Source organism: Canis aureus, chromosome 4 (assembly GCF_053574225.1).
Source record: "Canis aureus isolate CA01 chromosome 4, VMU_Caureus_v.1.0, whole genome shotgun sequence".
NCBI lineage: Eukaryota > Metazoa > Chordata > Mammalia > Carnivora > Canidae > Canis > Canis aureus.
The window spans coordinates 27657442-27681082 of record NC_135614.1 but is presented as its reverse complement, the minus strand read 5'-3'; the positions used below and the strand labels follow the sequence as shown (position 1 = coordinate 27681082).

The 23641-nt window shown below is 41.8% G+C and overlaps 1 protein-coding gene and 1 long non-coding RNA gene across 13 annotated transcripts in view; one reads left to right on the top strand and one right to left on the bottom strand.

The window, feature by feature from the left end:
• The window catches only part of LRMDA (leucine rich melanocyte differentiation associated), a 1018367-nt gene that overhangs the window by 749910 nt on the left and 244816 nt on the right, over window positions 1-23641 (bottom strand). The gene's annotated exons all lie outside the window — the stretch shown is intronic.
• LOC144311834 (uncharacterized) lies at window positions 16636-17638 on the top strand. The gene is made up of 3 exons (XR_013377336.1): window positions 16636-16766; window positions 16864-16991; window positions 17469-17638. It is a non-coding gene; the product is annotated as an uncharacterized LOC144311834 (long non-coding RNA).

Below are 23641 nucleotides of genomic sequence, written 5' to 3'. Positions count from 1 at the left end.
GATGCCTGAGGGACTCAGTCAGTTAGGCAGCCAACTCTTGGTTTCGGCTCAGGGCATGATCTCAGGGTCCTGGGATCAAGTCCCATGTCAGGCTCCTCAATCAGCTGAGAGTTTGCTTGAGGATTTTGTCTCCCCTTCTCCCTCTCTGTTCCCTGCCCCCCGCCCCGCCACACACACCCTGCCGCCAGCTCTTTTTCTCTTTCTCTCTCCCATTCTCTAAAACAAATAAATCAATCTTAAAAAAAAAATACTGAAGTTGAATTTTGTTCTGTTTGTGAAGGAGAACCGACGAGGCTCATGACAGGTGCTTAGTAAATTATATGTTGACTAAACTTAACAGGGCAGTGAAAGATTGTTGTCAATTCTTCACCTTCCATGTACCTAAGCCCTGGGTCCTGTGATTTTGTAGTTCCTACCACTGGAGTATTTCTCCCTAATACACTGATGATGGTCTTGACTGCAAGATTTCATTACACCCATGGAATGTGGAATGAAATGACAATGGGTCAGTTCTGAGTCTACACTTCAAAGCATCACATATTTCCTCTGCCCTCTGTGAGCCTTCAACATCTGAAATCAGAAGAGCTAGCCTGGAAGTCCATTGCTTCCAGGCAAAACAGAGACACGTGAAGGAGAGGAGCACAATGAATGCACAGAGTTACAACATGAAACAGATCTTTGCCAATCTGCCAACCTTTGAGGATGGTAATAACTGCTCATCACTGAGTGCCACTAGGTATAGGAGTATTTTTTTAAGAGCAGCATTATTGTGGCAACTGATACACAATAAATGGTGCAAATAAGATTGTAGGGTCAGGTTTGACCCTCTTGAGAAAAATCATCCATTTATGCAGGAAAAAAATTAAAAAGCTAATTACAATGTTTTGTTGTTCACTTAACACATCCTCTAAGAACCCTGTACTAGCTGCGGACTACATTTTGAGACAATAAAACATTTTAAAAATCTAAAAGTTAATTTTTTGTCCAATACCTAGGACAAACCTTGGCCCCAAGTATCTCAACTACTGAAGTTTTACCCAGCGGCCAGAGAACACATGGAGAACTAAATAAGGAATGAAGGTCACTTTCATAATCCCCATCAAAGGAATTGCTAGCAGGTGCCTATTTCAATGAACACACTCTGCTGGTCCTTAAAATGAACATATGTTCTCTGTTTGGAAGGGCAGGACGTGAAATCCATAGGTTCCGCAGTGAGACTGAACAACTAACTGAAGTTGCCCGGTCAAGTTAGCCAGATGAGGCACCTCCGACCACTCATCCCCCTCACATCCCCATAATGGCCTCCTGGCCTAAAGATGTCACATCAAGAGGACAGTGAGGCAGAGAGTATCCCCAGAGAGATCAACTGCGGCAGGGAATTCTCTTCCAAAAGCACTTCCATGTGCCACCAAGGTGGCCTCTGCAGCATGGCAATAAGAGCCATGCCATTAAAGGCAAGTTTCCGTTTTATGTGATCAAGCCTTCTGTGGCAGGATCCCAGGATTCCCCCAGGAAACCTGATTTACCATCCCATCACCCTGTTTTTATAGGGTTTGACTCTGCAAATGGAACTGATGGAGACCTCAACCGCGAGTCACTGAGTCTTCAGGTATAATTGCAGATTTACAATGCCTACAAAGTCATCCTATCATACTCGGGTCTTCTCAACACGCCCCTGGAAGGGACTCCCTAGGGCTTCAGCTGTGTTCCATTTGCTGCTCACCCGTACCCCCCAACCAGAAAAAGATTTTCCTCCTGCCAGCCCACTTTCCCCTACCCCAGAGTTCACAATCCAGGAAGCCTTGTAAGGATCTGGTGACAGCTAGTAAAGATGAGCTCACTTGTCAGGTGACTGACAAGGTATTATGGGGAGAGGTGGGATGGAGAAAGGGAGAAAAGAAAAAGAAAAAGTGTACTCTGAGTCATGTTGGTGAGATTTTTTCACAGCTAATCACACACAAGACTGATTCACTACTCACTCTGCTCTGCTCACTCATTTTTCATATCATACTTTTCACTGCCCCATCAGCCTGTTCCACCAAGGTCAAATGAAGGGAATGATAGCATGTATACCATCCTGAGATTTATTATAAACGGAGTCACTCACCTTTATGTGAAGCAAATGGGATCCTGAAATCACCACTTATGAAGATGGACCTGAGCAACAGTCATGTGAGGAGACAGCAGGGGAGGAGACTCAGTCCAAATGGCACTGTGGAACTCCCAGGGTCTCCTTTCCCATGCACAGACTACAGATTGAGGCTACCCACTAGCTTGAACTTAAGTGTATACAAGTCCAAGTGTACACATTCATTCAGTGTCAGAGGTGAAGCTATGCCTTTGTCCTATTTAATGTAGCATTGGAGAGGGTCTTCCAGACAAGATAATATTTGAGCAGATCTTAAATGAAATGCATCAGACAAAGAAGACTGTTCTAAGATATTTGTACTTTTCAGGATGCTTTAGGTTGCAAGTAACAGAATATGCAACTAAAAGTTACTTGAATAATAAGGCTTTATTATATAACCAGAATCCAAAGGTAAGATGCTTTCCAGGGTTCATTCACCAATCGTGATACCACTAAGGACCCAAGTTCTTCCATCTTTCTGCTCTGCCACCTTCAATTCAAAACTCCCCCTCATGGATGTAAGATGGCTACTACAGGCATCACATGTAGATGCAACCACACCCAGAGAATGTTCTCTCTTTAGTAGAGAGGAAAACTTTCTCAGAAGTCCCCACCACACAGAAGACTACACCTCATGATCACTGACCATAAGAGGATCACATGCCTGTGCCCAAGCTAGTCACAGGAGACTGGGGAGGAAATACTTTCCCTGATTCCATGACATGAAGGTCATGAAGGTCCTTTAATGACACGAGGGTTAATTACATGAACGGGGCTCTGAATACAAGCATAAGGGAGAACTGGGGTGATTATTGGGAATAGGTTCTATATATCTACCTTAGGATATTGTACTTATATTTCCCCCTTACTTTTCCCACTGTCTCCATCTCATCCTTCCTCACATCTCTGAGGTCTCTGCTCAGATGTTATGCAAGAGACCTTCTCTGACCAATCCATCTCAAAGAGCTGTACACTTACACCTATCAAACATTCTCTGCTCTCTGGTCTTCTTCATGAGGCTTACCAGCACCATATGTATGTGTGCCTATATTGTTTACCATTGATCTTCCCCCTCTAAAATATAAGCTCCTTCAGGCACGTAATAGACACTCAAATATTTGTGAAATGAATGAAGAAAGAAATAGAATTCATTCATTGGTATGTCTCAATCTTATTTAATTCTCTATTGTTTGCCATGCCAGCAAACAGTTCTTGCTCTTCTCTATTTCCCTGCCCTCATCCTTTTGCTCACACTATTCTCCTGCAGTGTTCTCTCGACTCTTCCTCTGCTTCTTTAAATCCTATCTTTAAGAGCCAGCTCAAATTCCACTTCTTCTATAAAGCCTGTCATGAGGATCCAAACCCCACATGATCTCCAAAATAGTACTTTCGATTTGCAAAGCTCATGTTACTCCTTTCATACTGTTTTCCTTGAACCCCAAACTGGAGCTCTAAGTACCCATAGATTTTGAGTCACTCAACACTGTTTTTATAACTGAGAAAAGAGAGTCCCAGAATTGTTTCCACCTGCCCAGTAATGGACTAGGAGAACAGGTACTAGGATTGACAGTCCCTATTTGATAATTAGCCAGCACTAAAATTGGTAGAATATTCTCCAGTCGGCAATGTTTGATATTTGCCACATAACTTGGTGTTTGGGGAAAATGAATGGCAAATGAATATGCAACTCTGTGCTAATAAGCACAAACAGATCACTCTGTCAGTCTCAAAAACATGGAGTAAGGTTCAACTGAATGAGAGGAAACCACCTCCTTATCCTTATTCTTTCTTGAGTCTGAGCCCACTGATGGAACGAAATATGATAGTGGTGCTGCCAGTCAAGGGAAATACAAATGCCAGGGGATAGAGAACTATGAAAGATGTCAGTCACTTGACATTTCTAAGCCTTAGTATCCTCATCTATGAGAGGAATGGAGTTAGACTAGATCAACTAACTAGCAGGACATACTTCAAAAAAAAAAAAAAAAGTGATGTCAAACCCAAAAAGCCTAACTGCTTTGGTTGTAGCTGGTACTGCTGATACCCACACCCTCTGAACATCTTGCTTATCCCCAACAATGGTTCCCTCACCACTGGACAGCTTAATCTTTGGAGATGTCTCAATCTTTGGGGATGTCTCTTCTAGCACTGAGATATGATAGTTCTAAGACAGATGGTCATGATACTAAATAGTACTAAGAATACTAAAAGACTGCAGTGACTTATAGAACAATTTATACTCTCTACAGCCCCAGGATGAAATTATTAATATGGGGCAGACACTGGTCTTGTGAAACCATGATAAATCAAGTGTTCATAAACCAGGAATGGATAGATGGATGAATGGATGGGAGGGAGGGAAGAAAGGCGATCTAACTTTCATTCATTTTAAAAAGAATAATCAAATCATCATTAATTGCCAATTAGACCCAAGTTCATCACAGTTATATAGGAAACAAATTTAAGTAGCCTAGATGCCCAACAATAAGAGACTGTCAAAGAAAACTGGGCCAAATACCCTATGTCTCCACTAGCCACCATGTTTCAGATCAATTACTGAGGGCATGAGAATATACTAAAAATATATATTGATACATAGAAAAGTTGCAAGAAAGATTAGGGAGTGATCCAAGTTTCCAAATATGTAGGTGTATATGCTTGTTTTCTAAACACTGAAAGACACAGAACAAAAAATTAATATAATATATAATAATATAATATTAATATAAATATTAACAGTGGTAACTTCTGGGTGGTGGGATTACCAGTATTTTATTTTCTTCAGAATTTTCCTATTTTTTTCCAAACCTCCTACAGTAAACCTATATTTCATTTCCGAGAAGAAATAAATTGAGAAGTAGAAAATAAAACTGAGATAACATGTTTGTGTTTCTTACCCATCCAACTCAAAAGCTCAAAAGTCTAAGAGATTTGGAGTGATGTCCTAGAACTATCCAAATTGACACCAAAAGTACACAAAAGAGAAAAGGTGCAACCTCTCTGGACCACTCATCAGAGTCCTCGGCATGGATCTCACACCATCTTACTGTCTCAGAATCTCTAAGGAGATGGGCCTCAAACACCTGTACTCCATTTCAGGGAAGCACGGGTGCAGTGATTCTTATGAGATGTGCTGGTAAATAGGATGTAAATATGATGGAAGCTATGATAAATAAAGTTTAAAAAATCAGTTCTTCATTAGCCCCCACAAATCAGGGAACCACGAGTGAGAAGAGTTCTCATTCTTTTCCTGAAAGTCTCCCAAAACGGCCTTAGAGACCCCAGGCTTCCATACTACAAAACCGACCTACATTTTCCGTGACCTGTTACACTGAACTGTATCTCTGGGCCATGGGTGAGCCAGTTTTAGTAAACTTCATTTTATTACTTGTCAAATTTTTCAACCTCTGAAAAATTACTCAATACCGGAATTAATGTGTGATGTAATATTCAAGAGGTTAGCCAGCTCTGAATTCATATTATCCCAAAATGATGCTAGAGGTACACCTGAGGGTGGCACAGCTTCCAGACTGCCACGCCTGTAGTGTGTACAAGGCATGTAGGTGTGAGCATGAGGGCAAATCCACTTTTCAACATCATCAGAGTGATAGATAATCTATGCCATACCTGAAAATATGTCTCATGGATCTCCATGCAATAGACAACTTATTAATTTCATTTTTTTAAACTCCCATTCATCACTCTTAGCAAGTCAACAGTCCTTGTCCCAAGACCTTGCTTTAATTGTGAAGGCAGCTGATATTGCATTCTGAGCCAAAATTCCTTAGAACTGTGTTGCTACCTGAGACATTTAGTTCTAGGTGGAATCTGAGAAGGGAAGTAAGTGCACTCTGGAGTTCTATCATAAGACAGATATCTGCCTCAAAATCAGGTATGTGGACATTAAACCAGCACCTTAATGGGGAATTTTTTTTTGTAATATAGAGCAAAAAACAAAAACAAAAACAAAAAGCAAAACAAAACAACAACAAAAAAAACAACCCATCAGAAACTCTTGTCTTTCCGGGCCGTTTCTTTCAGGGGAGAGAGAGGAAGGGGTGGGGAGGGGGGAGAAGGAAAATACAAACTTTATTTTTGGATGGAAAACGTATAATGGATGTATTAGACCCATCAGCATCAATTCTGAAACACAAAGTTCCTTCAGTGTATTCCAAAATGAGAAAGAAATTTTCTGAGCTCTGTAAGGCTCCCAGGTTCCTTGAATGTACCAAAAAAAACACAAGGGCTCATTTTGAGACCATCACACTTAAAGCTGGATAGGATTAAGTTAGGGATAAGTTATCTTTTCACTTTCCCAACAATGTGTGTGTGTATCTGTGTGTGTTTATATTTCTCTTTTAGAATTTTAATAATGCCAATTTCTTATCCAAGACTCCTAAATCAACTGGTCTCAGAAAATCACTTTCTTTAGTCATACAACAAAACAAAATCCTAAATGTATATTTGAGTATGGTACTCCATTATAATAATTTTATTTACCTTCTATTGTTTCATACAATCACTGACTGTATTTAAAAAGAAAAGAAAAAAAAAAAAACTCGAATAGCTTTTGGACCACACTCTTCTTTTCTGAAATAACCATTCCATCCATAGTCAACCTTTGTACCCTATGCAAAACTATATACTTTGCTCAGGGGACAAAATAAGATTCCCCTTTTCTCTGTCTCAATTAATTTGCTGTTGTTGTTCTAATTTAATTGTACTAACACTTCACATGACATCAACCCTCTTAAATTCTTTCTTTGTCCTAGTATAATATATTGGGGTTTGGGTTAGAGCGTACTTCCTACCTTAAAGTGAAATGTCACCCACTCTAAATACGGAGTCACTTATTAACATGTATGAACTGGAGAAAGGTAGAAAGCCACTAAGTTTCTCCTGCACAAAGGAGGCATGCATTATCATGGCTATCACACTCCTTCACACAGCAACAATAGATCTCCTTCCAGAAACATCATTTTCAGAAGGAGCAGGTAAATATTATTATTTACTACACTAAGGCAACAATAACTGATTAAGGCAAATTTAGTGGAAACATTAAAAATAATGGCAGGGGAAGAAAATTTATGCTGCAGAAACGCTGTGTGAACTTATTGGAAATAATCAGCCGCTCAGTTTGAATTAAATGAGTGAGAGTGAATGTGGTGGGGCAGGGGGGTGGGGTGTGTAGAGGGAGGTTGAAAGAGAAAAAGCCTGGCACACACTAGCTGGAATCTGCTAGCTTCCCCTGTGCCGTGCCGGCTAGGAAAATCTGCAAAGATGCAAACCATCCTTGGGTGTTCAGTTAGCAGTGAGTAAATTGCTGTGGGATCTAAGGGCGGGCCTACTTTAGCAGGCAATTCCTCTCTGTCTTTCATTCTGTTTGTCTGTGTTAAATTCTCCCTCTGCCCTCATCCATTCTCACATCCAGTTGCCTGCTTTGTCCATCCATCAATCCCCTCACTTTGTCAGTGCTGACTTCATCCCGGCGCTCCCAGCCGCCGAGCAGCCATCCCCAGGCCGCGGGGGAGCCCCGCCTGCCTCCGATCTGCTGACAGAGGACCCAGTCAGCCGCTTGTCGTCTTCTATTGCTCAGGCCAGCAAAAACACTAATACTCCACCTGATTCCTATCGTCCTGCTTTTCACCTTTCCTACAGAAGAGAATGGAAGAAGGACAGACACGAGGAAGGGGAATCGGGGAGGCCGAGGGGAGGGGGGCAGAGGAGAAAGAAATAGGGCTAGCGAGGGTTGGCGGGGAGTGGAGAGAGATGTTTGCTGAATTTTCTAGAACAATTTGCACACCGGTCAGGTGGAGGCTCAATCCAGCTTCCTGTACCACACATCAATAGAAATCACAGGGAGAAAATGTAGCACTAATTAAGGGTTGATAAGCTGTAGTCAAGCACAGGTTGGGAGGAAGGAAAAAAGAAGAAGAAGAAAAAAAAAAAAAAAAAAAACCCCAGCCCACTATCCAGGCCTATGCAAGCCCAGCTCCACACAGCACTTTCATTGCCAGTTTAGGAGGGAAATTTTGCAGCGTTTTTCTTCTTCTTCTTAAGTTTTACCTTCAAAAATCAAACATATGCTGGGAGAAAAATATTAGATGATTGTTCTTATTCAAAAGATCATTTGCAAAACATTTCGGTGGGGGGGGGGAAGGCTAACCGAAGAAGAAAATAGTTACCTAGCAACAAAACTATTTTAAAACATTCTTCAGTGTACTGGCTGATTGTGCGCTCTTAATTCAAAGATGTATAATTCTGAGCACCTGCCGGATTATTAAAATATTTCGTCGCTGAATTCTGAACTCCATTTTCCCCCCTAAACAGGGCAGGCACCACAATAAGCCATAATCAGGATGATAAAAAACTTTTCAATGCTACACACTCCTTTCCATTTTACTCTTAGAGTGGAAAGCAGAATTTCACTTGAAATATGAGCAATTAAATTAGCAAAACTATTTATGCAACTGTGCTTAAAATGACTTTAAAATAAAAGAGCTCGGTAGGGTAGATTTTTCTGTAACTACTGATCATTGTAACTAGAATTTGGGAGGTCTCGCTACCTGCAAGGCGTTTTCATGCATGTTATTTGACCCCTGCGCCATCCCATTCTCCAGGGATTGGTCCCTGCTTTTTGGAACTGAGAAATCAGAAACCTGGCAATTCAATAACTTTTCCCAAATCATACTACTGCTAAGTAAGGGCATCAGGATTCAAACGTAGCTGTTGAAATCGTAACTCTTTGCCCAACAGATGAGCACATACGATTTCCTGGCCCCAAAGCTTCTTTGTAATTAAAGAAAAAAACCCCTGAAAGATCTCCTGGGATTAAAATGACTTAACTGAACTTGTTTTTCTATCCAAAGCGTGACCACAAAATATTGAGATTGGTGGTTTAGCACAGCACCCCACATTCTCATCTGGGGAGACTATTCACTTTTATATTGAATGAAACTAACAACCTATGTGAACAAACCAAGAGAAGTTTCCAGAAGGCTCTGAGAAATGCTAGCGGCTTCGGAAGAAACGTGTTGCCTTTCAAGGTCCTGACTTTGAAGAGCTAAGCACTCGCATGGATGTTTAAGTTTTGGTGTGTGTGTGTTAGAAACTGGATCACAGCATCCTGTGACTCACCACACCTCAGATCAAGAAAGATTTGAGAGGGGGACTGCAAATTACTACCCAGGATTGTCCAGGCAGAGCCTGAAGAGTAAAGAGGACTGGAAAGCCAGCAAGGCCTCCCTCCTTTCCAGTCTCCACTCAGCACTACTGCCACTCATCTAATCCAGAACCTTCACCCACAGCTCATTCCTCATTCCTTTTGTTTTCTTGAACCCACATGCCCCAGATGGGCTTTGGCTGTGACACAAGAGACCAGGGGAAGGGGAGAAGAAAAGGCAGCAGCACAAAGTCTCCTCTGTGTTGCCACTATACACATCAGACATCTCTAATTAGACAGCAACAAAATTTTATTAATAGGATGGACATTATAGAATGAGCTTGTTATAAATGGGCCCTGTCAGGGCCTTATTCAGCTACCAAATGAGTATTCTCAGTTCAGTGCTCTCATCTGAGGCATCACGCCTAGTGCTGGATAACAAATGATTGCTATTAACCGTATTGTTAGTAATGATGGCTGAAAACAAACAAAAACCCATAAATAACAGTCTACAGAAAAATTAACCCATAAACTTGATAGATATCCAGCTGAGAAATAATAAATGACACTTTGGGGCCTGCTGGGAGAAGCTAGTGGTTTTTGTTTTCCTCTCTGTCATTAACACATTTTCTGTGCTAAAAATTAGATTCTGATATATAATTATCAACGCTCCCAGATATTAATTCTGCTATTGCTCCTCGGTTTCTCTTCTGGCTGGGCTATAATGTTATTCACAGATTACTCTGAGAAAACACATCAAACACTTAACAGAACAGGTCAAAGTGACAAGCAGCTTCTGCTGACAACACCAACCTGCACCGTCTTTTTAACCAGGGACACAAAACAAATTTCTCATATTAATTAACTAGGGTTTCCTTCCAGCCACAACAGGCCCGTGCAATGTGATGTGAGCTAAGCAAATTCCCTACTTCTCTAATGAAGGCGGCCAAGGGAAGCGAGGAGTGACAAAATTATCTTGCATTTATGGCATTCAAATCCACATTCATTAATGTCTTTCAGGGAGGATACAGGCTTCAAAATAACTTTCCAGGAGCAGATCATCTCTCACCTTGAGCCCCTTCCCCTCACAGGGCTCCAAGGAAGGCCAAGTGCATACAACATGCAGGTAAGCATGGACGCAAGAGACCTTCCCTGAAAGGAGCCAGAATTTCAGCCGCAGAATCCGAATTTGCACTGTCCCTGAAAAGGACTTACACTTCCCAAATGCCATGACTTCCACACAATTAATTGACCTTGACTGGAATATGATCTCACCTGTCAAAGGCCTGTACTTGCCAGGAACTACCAAGAGAAGTAAAATTCAGCAGGCTCCTCCATGGACTGACCCATACACCGTAAGCAGACAAGACACACACACACACACACACACACACAGAGCACTCTCACACACTTATGGAAAGTCCTTTTCACCAGTTTGGGCATTATCGGTGCAGTCCACTCTATGAATTTCTTCTGCTATCCCTCTGAAAATGTAATTCTAAGGAAAATAACTGGGGGAAACTTTTTTTTTTTCTCAACAAAAAGATGAAGGTGCCTAACTGGGAGAATCTATATTTAATTGTTATGTTTTGTTAAAATTAAGATAATGAAACTTAAGAAGGCTAAAATGAGGCCGACGGAGGCGGGGAGGGGACCTGTACAAATAGGCCAGTGCGAACAAGTGAACGATTAGCAGATACACCCTCCGTTTCCCAAGACTTCCATGGGGGGAAAAAGAGGCAGCAGCTTCCTAGTCCTAAACAAATGCCTTCAAACACAAGCTCTTGTACCGGTTAGGAGACCTCAACCTAAGAACGCGGAAATTCTCTAAAAGTAGGCAATGGGACCAAATGTCTAAAACACAGAAGCAAAAACGGAGGGAGGCTGGCGGTTAATGCAAGAGGCAGAGAAGAGAGCACAGGTGACAATCCAGAGAACTGACGCCGGCCTCTATGTGGAAAGCGGGGGGAGACTAACAAGGTGTTTTAACCCCAAATTTAGAAAACCTTCCTAATTCCCAGCAGTTGTGGGATGTTCCCTTTCTCCTTTCAGGCTCCATCAAGGAACCTGAGCTGGCCACGGCCTAAATAATATTTTTAAGATGGGATTTTCTTTAATAAATAAGTAAATTAATAGTAAAATAAAATAAAATAAAATAAAATAAAATAAAATAAAATAAAATAAAATAAAATAAAAACAAGCAAGCTAATGGTCTCCCAAGCCTCATTGTTAACCCTCGCAACCGGTCCCGGGGATCACGCCACCCGGGTGACAAGAGCCCACACGGCGAGCCCCCCACCCTCCACGCACTCCGTTTTCTCCGGATCTGGCATTGCGATATTAAATAACTATAAAACTAGAAAGCCAAAATAACTAAATCACCTGGCAGCCAATTTCTGAGAGTTAAACCACAAACCCGGAAAATGGTGGAGTGTGTTGAAATAATGTAAAGGAAACCCATAAATTCAAACTTTATGTTCTGTAAAGAACAAATATGAAAAAGGCATCAAAATAATGAAAGATTGTTTATGTATTCTGGCATGAAATGGGAATGTGTTATGAGAGCGCGCGCGGCGGTGGAGACAGATCGACGGAGCTGACAGCGCGGCATTCATCCCGCGCGCCGGAGCAGACGCCCCGCTAGTGGCAGGAGACAGCACAATAAATCAAGGGCTCTCGAAGCTGTACCTACAGCTTATTACATCCAAGATGACAAATAAATAATAATCCCTGTCAGAGCGGCCCTTTGCTCAAGGATTGAGCCTGAAACCTTTGGCTCATCACTCCTCATCTTAAGTGAAAACACTAGAACTGGGGAATTGGAGGCCACGGTTTGCTAAGCTCATGAAACACAAAACAAGCGGGCCCCGGGAACTAGGACTCGGCGAGAAAGGTCAAGAAGGAAGGAAGGATAAACATTTAAATAATCCTGAGCGAGAGGGGGCCAAGCGGGGGAACGAACGTGGGTTAACAGGGCCTCATCATCAGGGGGTCAGAAAAAGCAAGCAAGACAGACAGACCCTCCTGCCGCCCATTCCTCTCCCCAGCCCCTAAGGCCCCGCCGCCGCCCAGCAACTCCAGGCAAGGCCAAGAGGCACCAGGAGCCAAACGTGGTGGCCGCACGGCCCCCTCACCCCGCCATTCGCCCGCCCACCCTGGCTGAAGGCCCCCCCTCCCCGTGTAGTAACTCCAGCTCCCTGGCAGCCTCGAAGGAGAGGCCCCGGGCCTGGCCCCGGGAGGGAAGAGGCCGACGGAGTCACAGAGCCCTCCTGTTGCTCAGCTGGGCGGCTGGGCCCCTCCTGTCCCGCGCGCCCCCCACCGGCTCCTCGCCGCAGGCCTCACAGGCCCTGCCTCGCGTGTGCTGGGCATCCCTGGCCATCGACCTTGAACTCCTCTCTTAACTTCGAGCATTCCCGTTTTCCTGTGGTTCCCGAGTGGTTAGGGGGAAGGTTTCTCCCAAAGGCCCCACCCGTCTTCCTGACCATCCCTTCCTCTGTCTGGAAGGGCTCTCCGCCTCCAGTTCCCAATCTGGCTTTCCAAGCAAGGCCATCTCTTCTCCCCATCTGCCCCATCCCCATTCCCTGTCTTCAGGAGACACAGAGACAGCGGAATCTGATAAGGCCAAAAGGGTTTGGGCTCCAGCTCCCCCAGAGGGACCCCCCTACACATCACACGCGTGCACACGCGCGCGCACACACACACACACACACACACACATCTGAACAACTCCTGAGTAGGCTGTCAGCTGCCATTCAGGCAACACACCAGAAATCCCCACCATCTCTGGGCATCAAAACAAAATGTTTTGTCATTGGAGAGAAGTGCATAAAGATGGCTCTGCCAAAGGGCAGAGGAAACATTACAAAGACCTAAGTCCCAGTGGCTCAAATAAGTTTCTGATATTACAGAGGTGAAATGACCGCCATCTCATGCTCCTCTTGGAGTACAGCGGGATGCCACTGGTGCTTCACCCACCCACACACTTCTTTAAGACAAAGACTGTACATACAGCAGAGTGAACAAGCGCCGGCTTTGGTCAGGGGGATGTGAGTTCAAATTCTGACTCCACACAAGTTGGAAGACTTCAGGCAGGGATCACTTAACCTTGCTGAGTTTCTAGTTTTTCATCTTGGGGGAAGGCGGGGGGAGAGGGGGGGAACTAGTGCTACTAATTCCCAACCCACAGGATTGTTCTAAGATTCAAGGAGATCAACATGCTTGATAGTTCATAACATATTCTGGATGCCCAACAGATGCCAGTCCTTATTCCAGTTTGATTTTTCCTGATATTCCGTCATCTACCAAAGCAGAATTTTAATTCTTTTTTTCAAGATTTTATTTATTTATTTGACAGAGAAAGAAGAGCACAAGCAGAGGGAGCAGCAAGCAGAGGGAGAGGGAGAAGCAGGCTCCCCTTGGAGCAGGGAGCCCGCTGCAGAACTTGATCCCAAGACTCTGGGATCATGACCTGAGCTGAAGGCAGATGCTTAACCACCACCCAGGTGCCCTTAAAGCAGAATTTTAAATGAATAGTATCATCTACATGACTTTAGATCCTCCTGAGCCTTCAAAATACCAAAATTCGCTTTAGAAACATAAGCTTCTTATAAGGATCATTTCAGTCTAAAGCATATCCATTGCCAGAACTTGGGAGAAATGTATCTAAGGCTTTTAGAGGTTTTGAGCTAAAGTAGGTAAGTGATACAATAAAATGCAATCACCTCAACCCAATAATTCCATACCTGGGACCCTATTCCTAAGAAACCAAAATATGGAAAGTTCATGTGGACAAAAACATATTGACACTGTTATTATGGCAAACAACAACAACAACAACATGGGAGCAAACTAATCAGCCCATAGTAAGATTTAAAAATATGTTTAAAATTATTTTTTAAGTTATGGAATGCTTATTTGATGAAATAATATACAGACCTCAAAAGTGGTGATAATGAAGACCATGAAGCAACATGGCAAAATGCATATTATTTAATGTAACAGAAAAAGGCTGAACATAAAATTGACACTTGGCTCTCATTTTAACTATGTAGAATTATGCCTTTGGAAAGAGACAAAGATTATACACACATAATAATAGTTGTGCCAGTTTGGCAGAATTAGAGGGTTTTTTTCTTTAATTTTTTCAAACTTTTCTATGATTATGTTTCACAATACTTTTTGAGTTTAAAAAACTATTTTAAAAATCCAATAGAAGTTAAATAAATTAAAATTGGAATCTGGGAGCAAAACCTAAAGCCACCAAAATTGTTTAGGCTCCTTACTTCTTCCTGTTATCCAAGACACCATGGTGGGGACCTCTTGTGAGCTGGTGGGCAAAAGATGGAACAAAATCTTTTTGAAATGTTACCCTCCTGAACCTACCCCTCATCTGCCTTTTTCCCAGTTATCCTCCCTGCTTCCCCGGGGCGAGACCTACCCTTCGCCATCACCCAGGCACAAATCCAGCCTGGTTGATATAGTCACTCAGCCACTCCCTTTTATGAAAAAAAAAAAGTCAGTCTTCAAACTTTGAGGTTTGGGGTGCCTCCTGTACCCCTTATAAGATCTTTCTTGTTACCACCCACTTAATGTTCCAAAGAACTATTTCAAAAGTGAGCTGGAAATCAGACAAGGAGGTGAGATGGAAAAAAAAAAAAAAAATCAAGAAAATGTTGTCCTCTAACTATCCCAAGCCCTGAGCCCCTTTCCTCAGCCAGCATACAATTTCTAATCCTTGGATTTCCCTCTTTTCTTATTTCGTGAACTAAGTGGGAGAGTCTCAAGTTGGAGATTAAGACCTTCACTCTCCATAAACATTCCAACTCAGACAACTGGCTGATACTTAGTAGACTGGGGTTTTGTTACCAGAAGACAGCTAGAAACCCTGTTCTTTGATGAAAACAAGGAAAAGATAAAGCAGCACTGGGGTCTTCTTCTGTGATAAGTCCTTGCATAGACACCTTAATTAACTCAGGCACATCAAACCCAGGAGATGATTGGACCTGTCCCAGCCCGCAGCCGCTCTCCTTCTGTCCCCTAGGTAAAGACATTCTCTTCGGGATGCTTATCTATGCAGTTGTACAGAAACCCTTTACTTGTGGCAGTTTGAATTTCAGGTCCTAATTTAATCTCCATGTATTCTCCTTCCTCTCTTCCTCACTGCTCCGTTGAAGGCACACCTAGTCTAGCCAACCAGTTCAGTTTACCGTTCCCTACCTTTAACCCAGGAAGGTAAAGGACCTGTCCGTGGTAGGAAGCTCCTGGTAGGTCTGGGACTGGTGCTCAGGCTGCTGGTCTTTCCACCCTATCATGTTTGCTGCTTCTGATTACTGGTTTCCATAGAGCACAGAAGGTAACACTGTCCCGGTATCTTGTAGGAAAGTGTGAAAGTCAGTCCTATATGGCCCACGTAAGACCAAAACTCTCTCACTACCCCCTGAAAAAGAACGATCTCCCTAAATCGAGGCTCATTGGTCAACAAATGGTCACCGTGAACCTTTGCGGGGAAGTAGTAAAGGGGGTTACCACATGAAGCCAAATTCTTATACTCATGCCACGGTCCAAGATTAATTTTTAAGACATGTAATTTGACATATGTTAGGGGTTCACTGGCTTAAAATGAGTTAACTTCATAAAAGACACAAGCAAGTAATAATGCAATCATTTAATACAATACCACTGTCTAAAGATTCTTTTTAAATATAAACACGGCAATTCTGCTAATACATATTACATACATTTGCAACAATACACAAAAGCTGAAAGGTGGTTATTGTTGAATTGAAAAAGTCCCAGAATCCCACTAAGAAAATAATGTGAGACAATAATGCATATTTCAGGTACACACTATAACTGACTTAAATTATTATGGATGTACTTCATACTTAATTACCTTTCTAAAATATGTCGGGGTATTTTGTCATAAACTCTGCAGAGTCTGCTGTACCTCTACTAAATACTGCTCTGAAATGCAAACCCTTCGCTAATGTTTTTATTTGAATAACTTATTACCCAATATAGCAAGCATCAACACATTTTATAGAACCAGAACTTGGCTCTCTGAAATTCCTCCTACCCTAATGCCAGTCACTGTTGGGAGCATTTAGTTATAAATTGTCTTTCAATAAAAGTAAAAGCTCCCAAAACAACAAAATGAAAAGACACAGCAGCTTAAATCAAGGGAAGTCAATTTCCACATGCCGATCCTAAATATTTCATGGCCCTATTTTATTCTGACATTTGTAGATGACTAAAGTGTTACAAAGGAAATAAAATGCTGATTAAAGAGTTCACTGTCATAAAGGTTACTGAATTGTAAATGGCCCTTTCCATCTTCCTGTTAATAGGTACCCAGCTGTAAACATCATGAAGGATGTGACGGGAGGGCGGCTTCCCTCCTTTAGGAGCTGTATATACATTAATCACTGAATCACCAAGCCATGCTTAATTGCAAGCTGTATATCACACAAATCCATGGTAAGTAGAAGGAAACTCATTATTGCTGCTTCATAACTACTGGGTACTTCTCATTTTAACCTCCTCACACCTGGGACACTTTGTTGCTTTATAACAGAAATGCAGAAAAGGTATTACACCGCTAATTACAGCCCACAGGGGCACCTCCACCTCAGCTGCCTGAAAGAAAAAAAAAGGAACTATCTAGATCTGCAGCCATCCCGGCTTCTGCCTCATTGCCACGAGGTGAGTTTTTATAGGTGGCTTCTCGCACCCCCCTCCCCTGGTTCCCTTCCTGGGGACAACATGTTGAAATCCATTACTCCTTGAGAGTTTACAGAACTGTTTAAGTGATAAAGAAAAAAAAAAAACAACCCTGCAGTATATTTTGCTTTGACAAAATTATTGATTTAAATCCCATACAATAGCACAATACTATTTAAAGGTCAACCCAAGAAAAATGAGTTTACACCCGAACAGAGCTGAGCTTATCTGTCATGAAAGTGTAATGATGTGTTTATTCCCTCACTAGGGTGTATATATTTTTCAGGAAGATATAACAGTCTACTTGCAGGTGAAATCTGCTCTTAAATGGGAATTTCAGGAGATATTTACATTTCAGATGGTGGAGCTGATATCTGAAGCCCTGAGACCCATTTCTGTACTTACTAGTCAGGTGAATATTTATTTTCATCGCCTAAAAATTATTCTTCTCACTCCCAGGTCAAAAACGAGACGTATACTTGAAAACTATAACCACAACTCATATGGGAATCTTTCAAGAAGGCTAAGGTTGCAAACAGAATGCAGAGGTTGCCATGATAACAGCCTCTCCTCGTGTTTTGATTTCTCTTTCACATTTCAAAAATATGGCAATGTTCTAAGTTCATTATTTCTAGAAATTTTTGTTACTAATAAATCTATTTTTTTTCTTTTCAAATGGCCAACTGATGTATGATTAACCCCACGACTACCACCACCACCCTTCCCTGGTTGACCTCTAAAGGTACTCAGACCTGAGCCTCATCGGGATGGAGTAAAGGGGATGAGGTCTGATACCTTACAACCAGGTCACAGACCTTAAAGCGAACCTGCCCCACCACCTCTCCTTTGAACTCCATTCAACCAATATTTATTAGGAGCCAGGTACTGTGCTGGTAGTGAGGGTACAAAACACCATACCTTCTCTCTTGAAAAGTTTCATTCATTCATCTGGTAAATGGGCTGAACACCAATCACATGCCCGGTACTCTGCAATGACTTCTCCAAGACTTCAGGGCCCACAGACACTGAATACACAAATACAGGTGAAATAAATATCCCAAAAGTGAACTTTCAGGATGTTGGGGCTGCATATAGCAAAGGAAGCCAAGCTAGAATCTTCTGCAGAAAACAGAGTTGCATGGGACATATGGTTTGGCTGAAGGGTAGGAGGGAGAAGAAAATCTTGCCAACAGTAAGAGTTCTGAACCTAAGGGAAACCACTGGAAGGTATCCAGCCTAGGAGTGCCATGACCTAGGACAATATGGAAACCAGATCAGAGGTGAGCACACATTACTGTTGGAATTCCCCTCCAGAAGCCTAGTAAGACAGTGGGAACAGCAAAGAAACCACCCTACTTCCCCATCAGCACCAGTGCGCAAGAAGTACATTTCCAAGAACTGGCCTTTATTCTTGTGTTGTCAAGACTGAACTGACCAGGCTCATGATTCAGCTCGTAGAGCCTTCTCTCCTTTCCACAGGTGCAATCCGACCGGTCTGGGGATTATAACAGCTCTGAAATTCTTATTACCTGTCTTCAGCACCCACCAACTCACTGGCCATTTTCCTATCATTACTAGCTCTATCATCAAAACATGAGCTGGAAGAGAGACCACTTCCAAATCCAGGTAGTCTATAGCTAACGCTTGGAGTGAAAGTTGCTTTTGTGTCATTGTTCAGAAACAAGGGCAAAGCTATTGACCAAAACTAGGTCTGAAGGTTGTTGAAATTTAATTTATCTAGACATTCCATGCTCTCCACCATCATGGGTCTTGGCATTTTGGTGGTCTAAAAATCAGTGTACAAATTTTACTTCTCTTCCAACACTTCTTATGGGGAAGAGGAGTTGGTATTCATGAATCTTCTATTGTTCTATTGTTAGCAGATCCTCAAAGCCTCTCACATTCAGGCAAAAGCCTAAAGCTATCTGCCCTGTTGGTGAACTTCAGGAAGACTGAGCACAGTCCCATAGCCCGTCCCCACCCTAACTACCCCCAAATCCCTTTACCCCCATCCACCCCCAACCACCACCTTTTCCACCACCACCACCAGCCCCCACTACACTCAACACAGTCACACCCAGAGCAGGAATCTCTTGCCTTCTCAGAGGATCCTTGGCATTGCATTTCCACTCCTCCCCACCCCATCCCAATGGTGAGATGAGTCAACTCTGCATCTTCACCAAGTCTCAGTTCTACCCTCCATGAAATTGTAAAATATATGCTCTAACAAGCACACTTCTTCACAAGATCATGGCAAAGGGGGAAGATCACCTGCTTTGGAATCAGCACACTGGGGCCCACAGCTAAGCCGCACCATCAATGATGTTTTTCTAATCCTACTGCTTAGGGATCCTCCATTTCTTCATTATCTATCTATCCATCCATCCATCCATCCATCCACTAAATAGATATTAGATCCTTATCATGTTCCAAGACTTTTCACATTTATCTTATTTAATCATGACAATAATCCCTTAGAGTAACTGCTCCACAAACTTATCACACACCCCCAACATATGTTGATTTATTTATAAACTATACATACCACCTTACCAATGTATTCATAAAACATACATTAGATAGTCACTTAAGGGTAGGAAAGAAAATATAAAGATTTTAAATGCAATTTTATTCATTAATGATGTCAAATCCTCTTTGAGCTTACTGCAAAAGAAATAACTATACTTTATATAATGAATTAATTTTTTTATTACAGAGATGTTATATATTTATGCCTCATTATTTTTTAAAATATGGGTATAACACTTTGTAAAAAGCCAACTTAAAAGTTGAGTTCTATTTTCAGTTTAACACAATTTTAATAAATGAATCATAAATTTTAAAAGGTACTTAAGTATATGTATTGGTTTCTTGTGGCCACTGTAACAAATTACCACAAACTTGGTGGCATTAAAACACACACACACACACACACACACACACACACACACACACGAGAGTTATTCTCTTAGAGTTGTAGTACCCAGAAGTGCCAGTGGACCAAAATCAAGGTGTCAGTGGGGCCGCACTCCCCTCAGAGGCTCTAGGAGAGAATCTGTTCCTTACCTCTTCAAGTCTCTGAAGTTTGATGTCATTCCTTAGCTTGTGACCATACGGCTCCAATCTCTGCTTCTCTGGGCACAACTGCTTTTTCCTCTTATGTCTGTGTCACGTCTTCCCCTGACTCTCTTATAAAGACACCTGTGATTATATTTAGGGCTCTCCAAAATAACAAGATAATCTCCTCAACTCAAAATTCTTAATTACATTTGCAAAGACCCTTTTTCCATGGAAGGTTAATATTCACAGGTTTCAGGGATTAGGATATGATACTTTGGGGGAAGGGGGGGAACCATTATTCAGTACCACAGTACATGTGAAAGAAACCAATCACTGGTTGAGTTCATTAAATCACAACTCTCTTTTTCAATCTCATTAACCAGTCATGCTCAGATTGTTGTTTAAATTCAGTGAGTAAATTTTCACATTCCTTGATGTCAATTACCCAAAATGTGTGGTAATTTTATTTTTCACCAATGAATTCAAAACCCACTGAAATTCTCCTTCTTGGGAAAAATTTTAAATAGTTATAAAATTCATTTTCCAATTTTTTAAATGTACAGAGATGAACATTTTTATAGATAACATACCAGCCACAGTTGGCAGCAAAGAGCTCATAGGAAGATGGAAGTCTTTCCAAAAATCTGTTTTCAAATGTCCTCTCCATAGCATTAGTTTCTTTCATTAAGCATTTCTCAACTGCACTTTTTGCCAAACATATCTGTTAGGATTTATATTTCTGCCAGACATTAGGAAAGAAAAATTCAAAAAGCTTGAATTTTCATAAGAGAAAAGTGGAGAACTCCTATTTATAATAATAAAAAGAAAACACTTCCAAGTTCTTTCTCATGACATGGTCAGGGAATCTCTGCTGGAACCCAAGATTTTTGTACTCAATCCCCAACTTATAATCAAGCATAACATAAGGGTTCTATTATTTGAGGACTTTTTAAATAAAATCAATCACATCACTGATATCCTGCAACCAGGGTCTAAATAAATTTGCAAAGCACTAAAGACAAAAAAGAGGAGAAGACATCACCATGAAATGTAGCTCCAAGACAAATCCCAGGGCCTCTGTAATAGCCCCCCTATGTGTATGGCAGGTGCTCTTGTGGGAGACACCTGCACCAAGTGAGGGCTTCAGTTCAGTCTGAATATGAAATACTGACCCAGTTTATTTCTTTCTCATTTTTAGCTTATGAGAATTAGGAACAAAATCCTAACATTCTTCTAGCATGCCAGTAGTTCCATTCTGTGGGCACAAGCTCCTTTCTCTAAAAACTAGTCCCTGAGTTATGGATGAGTATTCTTATTATACTGATGGGGAAAGACACTGAGCAAGGCTGAGGGAGTTGCTTAAAAGAGCAGAGAGAAGAGGAATCAGATCCAGGGTTTGATCCAAAGTTCTGATTCTGTGTCTGGCTCATAGTCCACTGCTCCCTAATCCCTCCCTTCAAGAATGGAGCAGGAAAGGTGAGGAAGGCAGCCCAGCAGGGTGGTTCAAACCAAATGGCTGGATTTGACTTGGCTCCATCATATCCCAGCTATGTGACCTTAGGTATACAGTAGACTCTACACCTCAGTTTTCTCTTTTTCAAAATGGGGATAATAAGACTATCTGTTCCAGAGGGTGATTTTAAGGAGGAAATTAACTCCTATAAAGCACATAAGACAGCAACAAACACATAGTAAGCAAAAGCAATCCCTCATGGATGTTAGCCATGCAGTAATACCTATTTCATTAGGCTGTTCGAAAAGCAAGTGACAAATACATATATTTAGACATATATGTGTATACACATGCACAAAATATATAGAGTGAAGGTTAACGGGAGGTGCACACATGCACCTGATATATAACAGGTAACTAATGGGTTAGTTTTTCTTGGGCTTTTATTAATTTTTGAATGAAATATGAGGGTTACACATTTGTCATAAAGCTGATAACGGTCCTCCATAGGCAAGAAGGCCTCTTTCTGATGTCATGTAGGCACAATACCCTCTGCCTCATCTCCCACAGATATCTGCCATTTAAGAATCCAAGCCTGGCTGGGGCACCTGGGTGGCAGAGTCAGTTAAGCATCTAACTATTGATTTTGGCTCAGGTCCTGATCACAGGGTCATGAGATTGAGCCCGGTATCCAGCTCCACACCCTGCATGGAGTCAGCTTGAAATTCGCTTTCCCTCTCTCCCTGCCCTTCCCTCCCACCCTGCTCCCTCTCGCTCTCAAATAAATAAATCTTAAAAAAAATTAAGAATCCAAGGTCAAAATCTCAGGTTTTGGGTTATAATGCATGCTCTGCTGATAAGGCCTATGTCCATAATTTGGGGCAAAGAAAGGGAGTAGTACTTTCCAGGTTGGAAGGTCCAACCGGGGTCTACAGTGAAAATCATTTGAAAAGTATAACCTGTTATGTGTTAACAGTGGCTAGTATTAGAAGGTTTTCTGTTCCCATCGAAAAACCTTGAGTCTCTTCCCTACCTGGCCTCAAGGTCCAAAGCAAAAACTTGAACTAGTTTAAAATAAAAATAAACCAGTAGAAATGGCAACCAAAACTTTGTCTTCTGACTTTGCAGACTCAAAACAGAGAACAGACTGCTGTCCAGACCAAATCACAATTTCCCTCATACTCTCCAAACAGGGGACACATATATAAGTCAATCAACGTTTCATCCTGTGGAGTTCCTCTTGGTCTGACCTCCTCCCAGTGACTCTTCTGAACATCCTGTCATTGTCCCAACACTACCGTACATACCCTGTGTCCTATTTCTGGAATTTGATAAAAGCATTCAAATCCTAGTATTCAAAACAACAATCAAGGGAACTTGTAGCTTCATAACCAAACATCATTCACAGGAAAATGATATGATGACCAAGGGGTCTGGAGAGCCAAGAAGCTAAGTAGACCCAAGACACAGACACCTGGACAAGGTAAAAGCTGTCAGATGATGCAAAGACAGGACTTGTATACCAACACACACAGGTTTGGTAGCAATATGTAGAAGGAACTCGAGGTTCCCAAGATTTCAGGTAAGAGAGACAGAAGAAAGAAACTGCATTGAATTCAGGTCAAGAGACCTGAGTTTGCATCTCTATTTCACTCCTCTCCAATGCCTTAACCTCGGGGAAATTATTTCCCCTCTCTGGACCTCTATGTCCTCCTCTGTAAAAGTGAGAGTGTTGGACCACTTTATTTTGTTAAGAGACTTTCAACTGAATTATTCTAGACCTCTTCAGTCATCATCAATCTGTGTACTGTTCAAGCCAATAACACTCTTCTTAGATTCAGAGAAGTTTTTTTTTTCTTTTAATTTAATAACTATCCATTGGGCATAACAAATCAATCTTGTTAGAGCTGCTTACCAAGTATGACTCGTCTACTCTCTTTGGATCCCAAGGTAAGAATGGAGTTCTGTGATTAGTTCTGCCAAGGAGCTGTGGTCCATTTCCTTGCCAATGCAATATTCTTCAGAACTCTTTCCCTTTGGCTCAGCGTCCAGCCGTGTTCAAGATGTCAACTGCTCTGCCATCTTAAGTCCCTGTGTGACTAAAATGATCAAAGCCCTT